The 12,876-nt window shown below is 41.5% G+C and overlaps 1 protein-coding gene and 1 pseudogene across 3 annotated transcripts in view; one reads left to right on the forward strand and one right to left on the reverse strand.

Moving 5' to 3' along the window:
• Pdzd2 (PDZ domain containing 2) overlaps positions 1-12,876 on the forward strand; it is a 248,168-nt gene that overhangs the window by 144,686 nt on the left and 90,606 nt on the right. The gene's annotated exons all lie outside the window — the stretch shown is intronic.
• LOC109117447 lies at positions 9,320-10,388 on the reverse strand (annotated as a pseudogene).

Here is a 12,876-nt window from a genome sequence, read left to right on the forward strand (position 1 = left end):
TTGCTGGGTGGGAGCTGTCTGGCTTCTTCTTTGGTTCAGGAGACAATCTGTAGGGGTAAGAGAGAAAGTCAGAAAGGTGGGAAACAGATGTGGAAGTATCATGTTCAGCTTTGTGTGCTAAAGAAAGCTACCCTGGGGGTGACTATAAATTCTCCAGTAATTATTTGATGTGATTGTTTCTGGATGTTAAGCAAGCTGTATGGTGCGTTGAGAATCAAAAGAAGCCCTCTAAGCTGGGGATTTAGCTCGTGGTTCCGCTGCCTGCCTTGCAAGCATAAGGACCCAAGTTCCCATCCCTGGTACAAACAAAACAAAACAAAACCCTCTATTCATATGATTTTTTCATCTAACCATTACATTGTGAATACACAGAAAACCTAATATGAACACTAGTAGGTAGGGCAAAATTTCTTAATTTCAAAGGTTTGGGGCACCAAAGGAGGTTGAATCGCGCACACAGTCCAAAGATCAGGCTTTAATTTAACCTAAGCCCCAGTGAAAATTAGTTGGAATGATATTTAAAGAAAAAGAAAACCTACCACCAAACTTCTGAGTACCAACCTTCTAATCACCCTAATTAAAAATAATAATACAAGGTTGAATTTCTGGATTAGACTACTTAAAGACTACACATATAAATTTTTTTTGGCTGGTTTTATGCTCAAGATCAAAGGTCCATGCCAGGAATGCTGTCACGTACCTGTAATATCAGCACTCTTTGAGGCAGACGCAGGAGGATCACAAGTTCAAGCCCAGTCTGGGCAACGTAGCAAAAAGAACCTTTCTTGAAAGAAAGAGGGAGGGAGGGAAGGAGGAAAAGAAAAGAGAGAAAAGAAAAGAAAGAGAGCAAGATGGGGAGAGTCCCAGGAGGTGTAAATGAAAGGGTAAAAAAAATTCCATCTATTGCCTTGGGGGCAACTTTTTTTTGAAAATCCTTATAGAGAGGAAAAACTTGCCATCTGGAATTTGTGTTCTTTGTAACTCTCCATGATCCATAGACTGATCGTTGGCCCTGGTTCATACTTTTGGTCTTGGTAAGTGGTCACGGACCACATACCTTCCGAAGCATGCATGGCTTAGCGTCCTTCCCAGGAGTACGGTCATTGAATACATTTGCTAGGGACTGATAAGTTGGCAAGAGGTAAATTTCACATCTTCCTCCACATCCTAGTGGCACTCACATTGGAATGAAGAGACTTTCATAAAAAGCTGCCTGTGTTCCTGAGCTAGAGAAGATTTTTATTTTTACTCTAGGATAGTTGAAACCAAGGCCATGATGAAATAGAATTTCCAGAAAACCAGGAATTACCTATTTACCTCTTAAGCCTTGGCGGGGGGAGGTTCCATTCCATTTGAATAATGGGAGAGTAAATGTGTGTCAGTGTTGTTCCCTTTCTGTTTTATTGATGATTTACTATATCTACAAAGACAATAAAATACAGAGAAGGCCAGTAATGCTTATTCAGACCATTTTTGTTTGCCAGGTGTACTTCTTTATGGACATATTTGCTCTAAGAAAATATTACATTAAAATAAATCCTCAGTCTCTGTTTCCATATTCTGTTCTCCCCTAACAAAGCAATAGGAAACATACTTCTTTTCTTTTTTAAAAAACATATTTCTTTTTAATAATTATTTTCTTTTTTAAAATGGTCATCATTGTATAAAATTGTAGCACATAATGATGCACAGTGGTACCTCAGTTCACAAACTTAATTCATCCCAAGATTCTGGAAAAGATGGCCATGTTCTGTTTACGTAGGAAAGATGGCCGCAGTCGTGTTCATTGCCAGATATGGTGTTTGCAAATGAACCAAGGTACCACTGCATATACAAGCCGCCTCACTTTCTGAAAAGTTGAGTCCATCTTCTTAAGAATCTCTTAGATCATAGACAAGCAATTTTAGAATGAGCTCAAAGTTTTTTTACTGTGTTTCCAGCTAAAATCATTATTCATTCAGGGTGGCGTTTTTTATAAGTCTGTTGACATAAAATGTGTATTTTTAACTCAATTAAAGCTGGAAAAAAATGTGTATTTTTGTAGTGCTTTATGATGAAAATGAATACAACAAAATATAGTCATGTAACAAAGGGGAAAAAAATCCTACCATTTGCCAAGCAAGCGAGTTTATTCACATTAGTGTTGGCTATGTCTGTTGACAGATTTGAGGTCTTTATCCAAGAATCTTAGTGCAGCTCTACAGTACCAGATTTTTTTCCCTGGGCCTTCTCTGTAAGTGGCTTCTCAGAGACCTCAGACAATCTACCTTGGATCTGAATCTGCAGGAAAGGGTGGAAAACCCAGAAGGAAAGTCACACTTGGGACACTTCTCAGTGGCCCCTGATGTTTTCATCAAGAAGGGCAGCATAAGGATGATCCTCTCCTAGGAAGCCCCCAAGGCCATTGAGTAAACATATGTTGTGCTTAGGATCATCTCTCCTAAGTTCATGGTTAAGCTTTTACCTCTCTTCAGGGCCCATAAGCCAGGCATAGTGGTGCATGCATATAGTTCCAGTAGTCGACAGGCTGAGGCAGGAGGATCTTCATGAGTTTGAGGCCAGCCTAGACTACATAGTTCAAAACCAGCCTGAGCTACATAGCAAGACCCTATCTCAAAGAAAGAAAGAAAGAAAGAAAGAAAGCCCAAGCTTTATAGCAACTGCCTGAATGCCATCACTATCGAAGATATTCCATATGACATTCCAACTCAGTGCATCCCTCTCCAGTACCACCAAACCCACCCTGGCATTCCTGGTATCTCCATCCTGTCCTCAAGGTTCCCCAAGCCAGAAACTTGAGACCCACCTAGAGTGACCAGCTATCCTGGTTTTCTGGGACTTTCCCTGGGAAAGCCCTCTGGTCCTCCTGGAGCCAGCTGAAACGCTGCCTCTCCCTTACCGCGTGCCCAGTTGATCACCAAGTCCTGTCAACTCAGGATCCCGCAGCCCAGGCCACTTCTCTTCCCACTGCCACAGTGTTTGCTGCACGCTCCCCTCTCCTATCCCTTCCATCCACTGTCTGCACTGCAAACAGAGGGACCTTGCTACAGAGCAGATCTCACCACTTGTGGCCCTGTGCACCTGTGCGCGCACGCGCACACACACACACACACACGCACACACACACACACACACACACACACACACAGCCCTCCACACATTCCCACATGCTCCATAGCTTAACCCCTTCAGCAAGCCTGTTCTCCCTCAGGGTAACATCCTAACACCTTGGCCTGTCATCTGAGGCCCCCATTTATCTGATCCTTGTTTAACTTCCTGTCTCCACCTCCCAAATTTGTCCTTTAAATTTATCTCTTTTCATAAAAGTTTATTTTAAAAAAATATGATAAAGCATACAAACCAACAGCCAAAGAGGTACATTGGGTGAGATCCACAAGGTTCCCCAACACGGGTTTCTGTTGCTATGGAGGTGAGATACGGCCCCTCTGGAATACGGGTCCACTCCCCGATCCAGAAGCTCTCCAAACCCCTCCCCGGAGGTTTTGTTATGTAGGTGTGGTTTGTTATTAACTCACACTCCAGCCTGTCTCACCTCCCTGGAGTATGGGGAAGTTGTGAGTTCATGGTAGCCAGCCCCGTCCCGAGCTGTCCAGGATGTCCTGTTCTTGCTGCTGTCTCCTCTCACAGCAGACGTTTTCAAAAACAGTGCTTCCTTTTTCCTCAGAGCCACTGTGGACACTGCCTCTTCTGCCCAGCTTCTCTTTTCCTCCCTTCTCCCCTGTGCAGTGTAGCGTCCATCTTTCCTGGAGACAGAGACGCCCGACGTCCTCTGTAACAGTGCTGCCACCTACTCCACCGTCAGGCCTCTCTTCTCAAGGCTCCTGCGGTACTCCTTCCATGTCTGGTGGCACATGAGTCCCACAAGTTCTGACTACCACATGGCTTGTTGTGTCCCCATTAGACTTTAAGGGCAGGGCCCATTTGTCTTTCTGTCCCCGGTGCTAGCTCAGGGCCTTGTACCTGTTGGTCCTCCATAGATCGTTATTAGTGAAGATGCCCAGAGGTACCAAGCTTGATAGAGAAAATAGCAGATGCCAGCTCTTCTGTCCTCAGCTCGGAGGCCTTTGGGCTCCTGTGGCTTTCTCTGTTTTTCTCTTTCCTCACCTATAAACTGAGCATTTTGGGCTGATGACTAAGGGACTTCCAGCTCTGACATGATTGCACATTTTCTTCATTTCTTACTGATGCTTCTAAATGAGAAAGGGATACGCACACAGTCTCAGAATAGGTTTGCAGTGAGTGTCAAGCATTTGTTGCAGTGCAATGCTAGCTGGTTGATGTGTCTTCTCACATTTGGGGCAGAGATGCTGTGGTGATGTGTTATTTTTGGTTCCAGCCGAAATGAGATCATTTAAATGCTGTGAGTTAACTCCCTTTTATGCGCCACCCCGCTGTAGTAAATAAATCTGAGCAGTGGTTTCAGTTTAAAGATGCACATGTGAACTCCCACCGCGGTGGGTGGTTTATAGGGAATGATAACACTCTGACATTAGTAAAGAAGTCCATAGCATTCCATTTTTTTGTCATTTGGCTTTTGCTTAATAGGCTGACAGAATCTCATTGCCCTTTCCACCAGTGTAAGAGAAAATGAATGTCCAGTCCATCTGTTTAGACGGGGTCTGTCCCAGAACCTGAACACCAGTGAACACACAGGCCTCCCATCTGGATAGCCTTTTCTTATCAGTCTCAGTGATACCAAAAAACCCTATACGTAAGATTAATGTGTAAACATTTTACGCTTATTCATTCTGTGCTGTTTATTAATTCTGTACAGTGTTATGTTAAGTTCTGTTCCAGTTCCTAGTGAACCCATTGGTGAATGAGGTGGACAGGGTACTTATCCCATGGCATTTATAGCCTAGAAGAGGGCCATAAACAATAAATAATCAAAGAATTCGGAATATCCTGCGGTGCCAAGAATTATAGAACTAAACCAGGGTGATTTACAAAATGGCTAGTCATTTGGATGGGGGCTAGTTGATATGAGGTGTCCAAAAAGGAAGACCTCACTGAGGAAGTAGTGTTTGAATTGAGCCAGGCAGCCCTGCAAGATCAGGAGACAGAATGCTCCCCACGGCAAAGCAGCAAAAGCAGCTGCCTTTAAGTGGAACAATAGGGTATTCCAGGAACAAAGAAACAGCGCTAGGAGATGATTCAGGACAGTGGACCAGGCTTGATTACAGAAGGTCCTGTTCACCATTACTGAGTTTGGACCTTATTCTCAGTCCATGGGGAGCCATTTAAGCTATTGGAAGATTTAAGCTAAATGCAGCATTACCTATGCTTTTTAAACATTCGCCCTAGATGTTTAATGGAGAATAATGGGTTGTAGAAAATGGAGAGTAAAACCAGAAACCAGATAGGAGGCTACGGTGATCAACCAAGCTGAAGATGCTGGTGACTTTGACGAAGGTGCCAGTGGAGAAGAAGAGCATAAGTAGATGAATGTGGGGCCTATTTTGGAAGCAGAACCTATAGATTTCTCATGTGGCTTGGAAGGAAGAAATGAAATAGGAATCCAAGATCTCACAAGGGTTTTTGTCTTGTCTGTCCTCTGTAGGTTAATTATACGATAGTTCTACTCCTATTGAGATCGGAAAAGCCAGGAGCAGAAGGGGAAGAGGCCAGTTTTGACTGTGTGAAGGTGTTACTTTGTTGGCACATTTGTTTTGGGCCAGTGTCCACTTTAGCCTGACAAACCTCACACACTGATTTCTAACTGAACATTGCTGTAGCTATAGCTATATATAATTTACAAGTAATATAGAATGTTTACTGACACATGTGGGATTTAAATTAACAACAGTTGCCTCTTGCTGCTTGTGTTTTCCTCCATGCAGTGATAAGTGGTATCCTGGTTCGTGAACTTAATTCTTTTCACTATTGTAGGTCGCAGAAAACTTGCATAGATTTCTCCGGACAATCCCTTTATAATTCCCACTCTCAGTTATGGGGATAGATTGTGTTACTGAATAAAAGTGAAGAAGATCTGGATTTCGACTAGAATAGTTGGGAGTAATTGGCAGTCATTTCCAATCTTTGAAGCCATTTGTGTTCGATACGTGGGTTTCATTTTTGTTTTTAATGAGTTATGTGTGTATTGGGCCAGGAGAGGCCGTAAAGCGGGTATGTGTATGCTCTTGATGAAAACTTTGCCTCACCTGTCAGTGCATACATTTAGCCATTTTTCTACCCCCCGAATGTATTTTTGTGTGTGTCATCACAAATCAGACTTTTTAAAAAAATGTTAATCACATGATTTTATGATAATCTTAAATGAAAAACGTACGCCACACGTTGTATTATCAGTGTGATTACCTAACTTTTTAAATTTGTGAAGCAGCGCCATCCGTTATCTGACATCTGCCTATAAATTAGAAAGCTGTCTGTAGAAACAACAGTAGTGGCTACAGCTCTCCATTTTAGAAGTGAAGTTTTTGCAAAGACAGTATAATGCTCCACAACTACAATCATCAAAGTAAAACTGAGTATGGAAAGAATTCAGTGCACTAGGTTGAGGGTGTGGCTCAGTGGTTGACCATCTTCCTAAGCCAGGGGTGGTGAACCTATGGCACATGTGCTACAGCGCGCTATGTGTATCTTTGAAAGCTCTGAAAGGTTCACCCAGACTGTGGGAGGCCCTGGGTTTGATCCCAAGCACTGCATTAACAAAAAAATTCAATAATCTAAAACACTGTTGGGAAAAAGAATGCTAGAGCAGGATATTTAGTTTCTCAGTTTCTCAAAAACACACATATTACTTACAAAATATAACAAGAAAAAGTACCTGCAGGGTAGAACAGTTTGGTAAGCCTTGCCTTAAGTAAGTGATCCAATTTTTTATCATCAAGGATGGGTCGACTTAGGTGGTAGGCATCCTAATTCTGTGTTTTTACAGCATTCTTGTCAAAAAGTTCTTTGTGACTCTAACGTAGTAATAACTAGACAAATCCAAATTGTGGGACACTGCAAAGTAACTGGTCTAGATTCTTCAAAAATGCAATGGCTAGGGAATTGTTCCAGATTTAAAAAACATGAAAACTAACTGCAATGCATAATCATTGAAAGGATCTTAGCAAGAAGTCCAGCTATAAATAGCATAACTGCAACAATATAGAAATGTATAAAGAACAGAAATCTACATAATATTAATGTTCTACTTTTGGTCAATCTATTGTAGTCATATAGAAGAATGCTCACGTTTTAAAGGAGCTGAAGTATTTATAGGATTAAATTTAAGGAGTCTGAATGGGACTGTAGTCCCAGCACTCAGGAGACTGAGGCCAGGAGGATTACTGCAAATTCAAGACCAGCCTGAATTATATAGTAAGACCTTGGCTCATAAAACCAAAGGGGGAAAAAGTAGACATTTTAACCATCAGTTAACTTCTATAACACTTATAAACCAAAAATAGTAAACTTTACATAAAGATTTGATAAAGCCCTTCTTCACAATCCCTGTATAGTCAAAAGCTTAAGGGCACAGGGAGTCTCCCTCTCTAAAATAGACCCCCCCCCCACAGTCCTGGGAATTGAATCTAGAGCATTCGCATTGAACTATATCCCCAACTCTTTTTATTTTAAGACAAAGTCTCACTGAGTTGCTAAATTGCCCAGGCTGGTTTGACTTTGTAATCTTACTGCCTCAGCCTCCCATGTGCTGGGATCACAAGTGTGCACCACCATGCCTGGCTACTTGATTCTTTTCTTTCTTTGCGTACTGGGGATCAGACTTAGGACCTTGCACTTGCCAGGTAGGTTCAGCTATACTGAGCTATACCCCTGACCCTACTTGTTTGATTCTTGACAAGTTAATTTTCACTATGGAAACCAATTTCAAGTAGAATTAAATCAGTAGTTGTGAAGAACAAAATGTCATGTATAAACTGAATGCCAGTAAAGTTTAGTTGCTTATTTTCTTGAAAAAATTTACAAATACATGAAATTTGTTAATCAGTTGTGGGTATCCTGTCCCTGCCCCCATCCCTCACGTACTGGGGGTTGAACCCAGGGCCTTCTAACTGTTTCATCCCCTAGTCCTTGCTAAACTGCAAAGGGTAGTCTCAAAGTTAGCCTGCCATAATGCTGGGATTACCAGGCATGGCCTACCATGATTGCCAGCTTTCAGTATGGAACCCTTACAAATAAAATAAAAGATTGATAAAGTATGAAGATCCTGAAAAATTGTAATCCCTATAAAATGGATATTTAAATCATAAAGAATCCATTGTTTTAGAGTTTAAAAACATTTTTGGTGGTACTAGCAATTAAGCCCAGGACCTTGCACATGCTAGGCAAACACTGTACTACTGAAATACAGTTTCAGCCAGGACTCAAAAAAAAAATTTTTTTTTCAGTACCTGGGATTGAACTCAGGACCTTGCGCTTGTAAGGCAGGCATGGAGCCACTGAGCTAAATCTGCAGCCATGGAACTCACAACTGTATAATGCCTGGATGTCTGCAAATAATTCTTAAACAGTGTAGCAAACAAAGATAAAAAGGGAATACATATTGTGGCGAGACCTGAATTTTTTGTTTGTACCAAGAACTAAATCACCTCAGTTAAAATATTATATAAAGACAGTATGAGAGTTAAGACATTCGTTATTTTGTTTTTTCTTTTCTTTCAAGACTACAGAGAGTTTACAAATGATCAAGGAAGCCAGGCATAGCGGGGCATCCTGGGAATCCCAGGACTCTGAGGCAGGAGGGTTGCAAATTCAAGCTCAGCTTGGTCAACTTAGCAAGACCATTTCTTTCTCTTTTTTTTCTTTGGGGTACCAGGGATCGAACTCAGGACCTTATGCTTATGAGGCAGGCAGCAGTGCCACTGACCTAAATGCCTGGCCCTCATCCCTGATTTCTGTCACAAGCACAAGCTTGTTTGTTTGGTTTTGGGTTTTATTTGGTACCAGGGATGGAACTCAGTTCCTTGAGCTTGCAGGGCAGGCAGCGATAATCACAAGCTTGTGCTGGGGCAGCTTCACACTGATAAAACTATATTCTTATGTTTCAGTAGTGATTTTTTTATTAAAAGAAAAAACTATTCAAAACACATGATAAGAAATTAAACTTTTATCAATACACAAGTACATTTACTTAAAATCAGCTCAGTCCCATATTTTAAAAAGTTCATAACCTCTTCACCGCAATGTCCATGGTCTAGAACAGGTTCAGGAAGCCTGCAGTCCTACTGGGGAACATCAACACGTGACGATCCAGGTCGTCGACACTTTCCTTTTGACACTGGGAGATGGTCACAAACAAAACCTTCCTTGCCTGGATGAGGTTGAAGATTCACATAAAAGCTTCATAAAATGTTTCAGTCTCGTTGAGCTCAGGCTGAACACTGATCAGGATTTCACGAACTTGTGGAGGTTTGTCAGTAGCATTTTTGCTTCTGGTATCATTAGGATAACAGTAAACTGAAATAAGCATCTAGAAGTAGACATATCCGATCCATAATCTGGTTCAGAGTTGGAGGATGTGTTCCAGGAAGAGTCTCATAGTAGCGTTCTTACTGCACTTCAGATAAAAAGAGGTACAAATACTGGAGAAACACAGTGATATCCTGCGCAGGGACACCCTTCAAGTGAGGCCCAAGAACTCTCTCACTCTACGCTGAATGAAGGATGCTGTTTAGCAGAGCTGCTCTCTTGGGTATCACAGGGCATGCGGCAGTCTCTTCTGTTGAAACCTGAGGCTTTTCATTTAGGTCCTGATTACAGTTACTGCAGTTGAATCTTCAGGATTGAAGCCATTTTGAAGAGTTTCAGGCTGCTCCTCCATTTTCTCATCTTGTTCAGTATTACTATAATCAAAAACCGGCCCCATATCGATGTTAATTCCTTGAAGACTGTCATTACCATTGCTCCAGGACATTTTTAAACAAGCGTACGTGACAGACTCAGGGAACTGCTGCAGACAGAGCTGTAGCAGCCACACATCTGTATTTTCTAAGGCAGTGTCCATTGTGCCAGGGCCCAAGCTGTAGGAAAGCACGTGAGTCTGGATAAGCTGCATCAGACAATGCTGGCGCTAAGATGATGGCTCTGCTTTCCGTCTGCCCAGGAGTCCTATTATTATGTCCCCAATTGCAGTATGAAAGTCAGGGGTCCACTTCGCCAAAAATGTACGTAGTTCTACTTCATTGTATTTTTCTGAACCATTCTTTATCGTTGATAAAGATCTGGCTGTAAAGTAGCTTCAATTTGTTTTTTTTTTTGGTCGCCTTAACTAGATCTTGAGTATGCTTTTCCAAGAGCACCAGCTAGTGATGATACTGCATACTAGTATGGAACCACAGACGTTTTCTGTGTAGCATAAACAGATTTTCCCCGTAAAACCACAGAGTGTGAGTCTTCATCCACCCTGCTCGCCAGATTTGGCACCATGCAATTTCCAGCTCTCCCCCAAAGACAAAATAACCATGGAGGATAGAATCAGAGTATCGAGGCAGCTACAACAGTGCCACTAAAGACACTCCACAAATCTCACATAAGTTAGCTAGTATTTACATGCCCTCTGTGAATCGTGTCTATATGTTCTGTTTAATGAAAGAGGAGAGCAAAGGGGAAAAAGAATGATAGTATAAACTAGGAATGAGAGTAAATAGTGTTTTACTAATTTGGGCGAAAAACAAATGAGTTTTCTTGCTCCAGTAGTGGACTCTGTTGCTTTGGGAAAGGCCCACAGCTTTTCTGTGCTAGGAGATGTCTCTCATCATTTATTGCTTTCCGGGAAGCAATAAACCACTGCCTCACCCTTATTTATGTCTTAATCACATTGTGTTACCCAGAGAGATAGCCACAGGCTACCCAAGATGCTGGCATGGGACACACAGCAATCCAGGACGGCAGCCAATCAGCACGTCCCGAATTTGTTGCTTTTGATGGCATCTGCAAGGCCATCGAGGCTCTCGTGTTGGTAGCATTGAAAGCTGTCATCGTGGCGCCCATACTGATTCCCAAGGCCAGCTTTTTGGAAGTAGTGAAGCTATGAGAAACCAAAGGCCAGGGAGAGAGTTTCTGAATGGAGAAGAGAAAGGTGTTCCAGAGGTCAGAGGCAGCAAACCAAAGTCTGTGGAGTCCGGTGTAGGATGATTGGATTAAACAGGGACCACTGACAAGTTCGTGAACTACTGTGTAAGCCAGTGACTTCTGAAGTTACACTTGGCCAGACAAACTCCATTTGTCTGTGGTCAGAGGATGAAGGAGACAGGTGGCACCACCACATGCTGCTGGGTAAAGGAGCCCCACCGAGCACTGCTGTACTAGAAAAGGTATAGGATCCAGCAGGTTTCTCTCTGGTAATAACTTCCCCAGACATTCCTACGCCTGCACATCATGACTGCTCAACATCTGGTTTTTTTACTGTTGCAAAAAGTTTCATTTTAGTTTCTGACACTGTGTGTTTCAGATTTTCTAAATAGTTCACATTCTTTCTTCTTTGCAAGCAGCTGCAGTGGGCAGGTTGCCTGTTTCTCAGGGGATGATGACATTGTCTGTGTAGGCCTTAACTGTTACATGGGACATTCACAATGGATGAAAAAAGCAGATGGCCTTTGTTTTATATGTTTAGGAGAATATTGTGACCCACAGCCATATATCTAGGGCTGAAGAGAATAGCAGGGGAATCACTTCTCAGTCTTTTGGCTAAGATCAAGTGTAGAGAATAGCAGGGGAGAACCTAAAGTAAGACCCCAAAATAAATCACTTTTAAGGATTTCACTCTCCTTTCTCTGGAAGAATGCAACAGTTTTGCAGTATGTGTGTTTGTACCCTTAGAGTGAAATAGAAGTTCAAGTAAAAGACAGACTTAGGGCAGAAAAGCTATGAGCAATCAAATGGCTTAAAGCCATTTATGAGTTGTTTGGTTTTTTTTTTAAGGACAGATTTTTATAGGGGTTGAAGCATTTTAAATATATTTAAGCAGCTTAAATGGCTGCTGATGTCACCAATTCTAGTGATTAACAGTCAACATCAGATTCATTAACTTTCCGTTTTGATATTTCCTACCAAAGATATCTTTTATGTGTTTTAAGGAAGCTTGAGATTCAATTCAATATGTTTTTAACATAAATAAATACATATATTATTGCTCATATGAAAATCCCAACGCAGAATACACCAACATCTAAAAATTATTGAATGTCAAAATGCTATTTGGAAAATCTCATAACTGACCTCATGTGACAGATTACAGTCAAAACACAGGTGTGCTAAGAATACTGTAGGAAATTACCTTTGGCTCTGGACATACGATGTATAGAAACATAAATGTTATGTGTAGATTTGGGTCCCCTTCCCTGGGTATCTCACTGTGTATATGCAAGTATTCCAAAATTTTATGATCCAAATCTGAAACACTTCTAGGCCCCAAGCGTTTCTGGTGAAAGATACTCCAATGATTACCTGTGAATATTTAGTATTATTTGCTAGACGATCACATGCTGCTAAATGTTTCCATAACTATCTTATTTAATTCTAACGAAAAACCTAGAAGCATTCATAATAATTTCCTCTTTTGAATCAGGGAGTCAGATATTTATGCAATTCAGGTGATTTTCCTAAGTTATAAGTGGCAGAACTAGGTTCAAACTAGTTGAAGTCTCCTGGCACCAAGAGCCAAACTTTATTCCTTTCATGTTTATTAATTAATAGCTGTGCAGAAAGAAAAGGATCCGAGACTCATCTAGTGTTTACACACACAGTGGCATCTGGGTCTTGTGCAAAGGAAGTTTCACTTAACAGAAGCCTGGTCAGGAAATTCAGTAATCACACTTTTTGGGCTGTCCAACATCATAGCCACTAGGCACAGGTGGCTATTTAGATATTTAAATTTAATTAGAATTC

Source organism: Fukomys damarensis, unplaced genomic scaffold (assembly GCF_012274545.1).
Source record: "Fukomys damarensis isolate Sample0158 unplaced genomic scaffold, DMR_v1.0_HiC HiC_scaffold_1, whole genome shotgun sequence".
Lineage (NCBI taxonomy): Eukaryota > Metazoa > Chordata > Mammalia > Rodentia > Bathyergidae > Fukomys > Fukomys damarensis.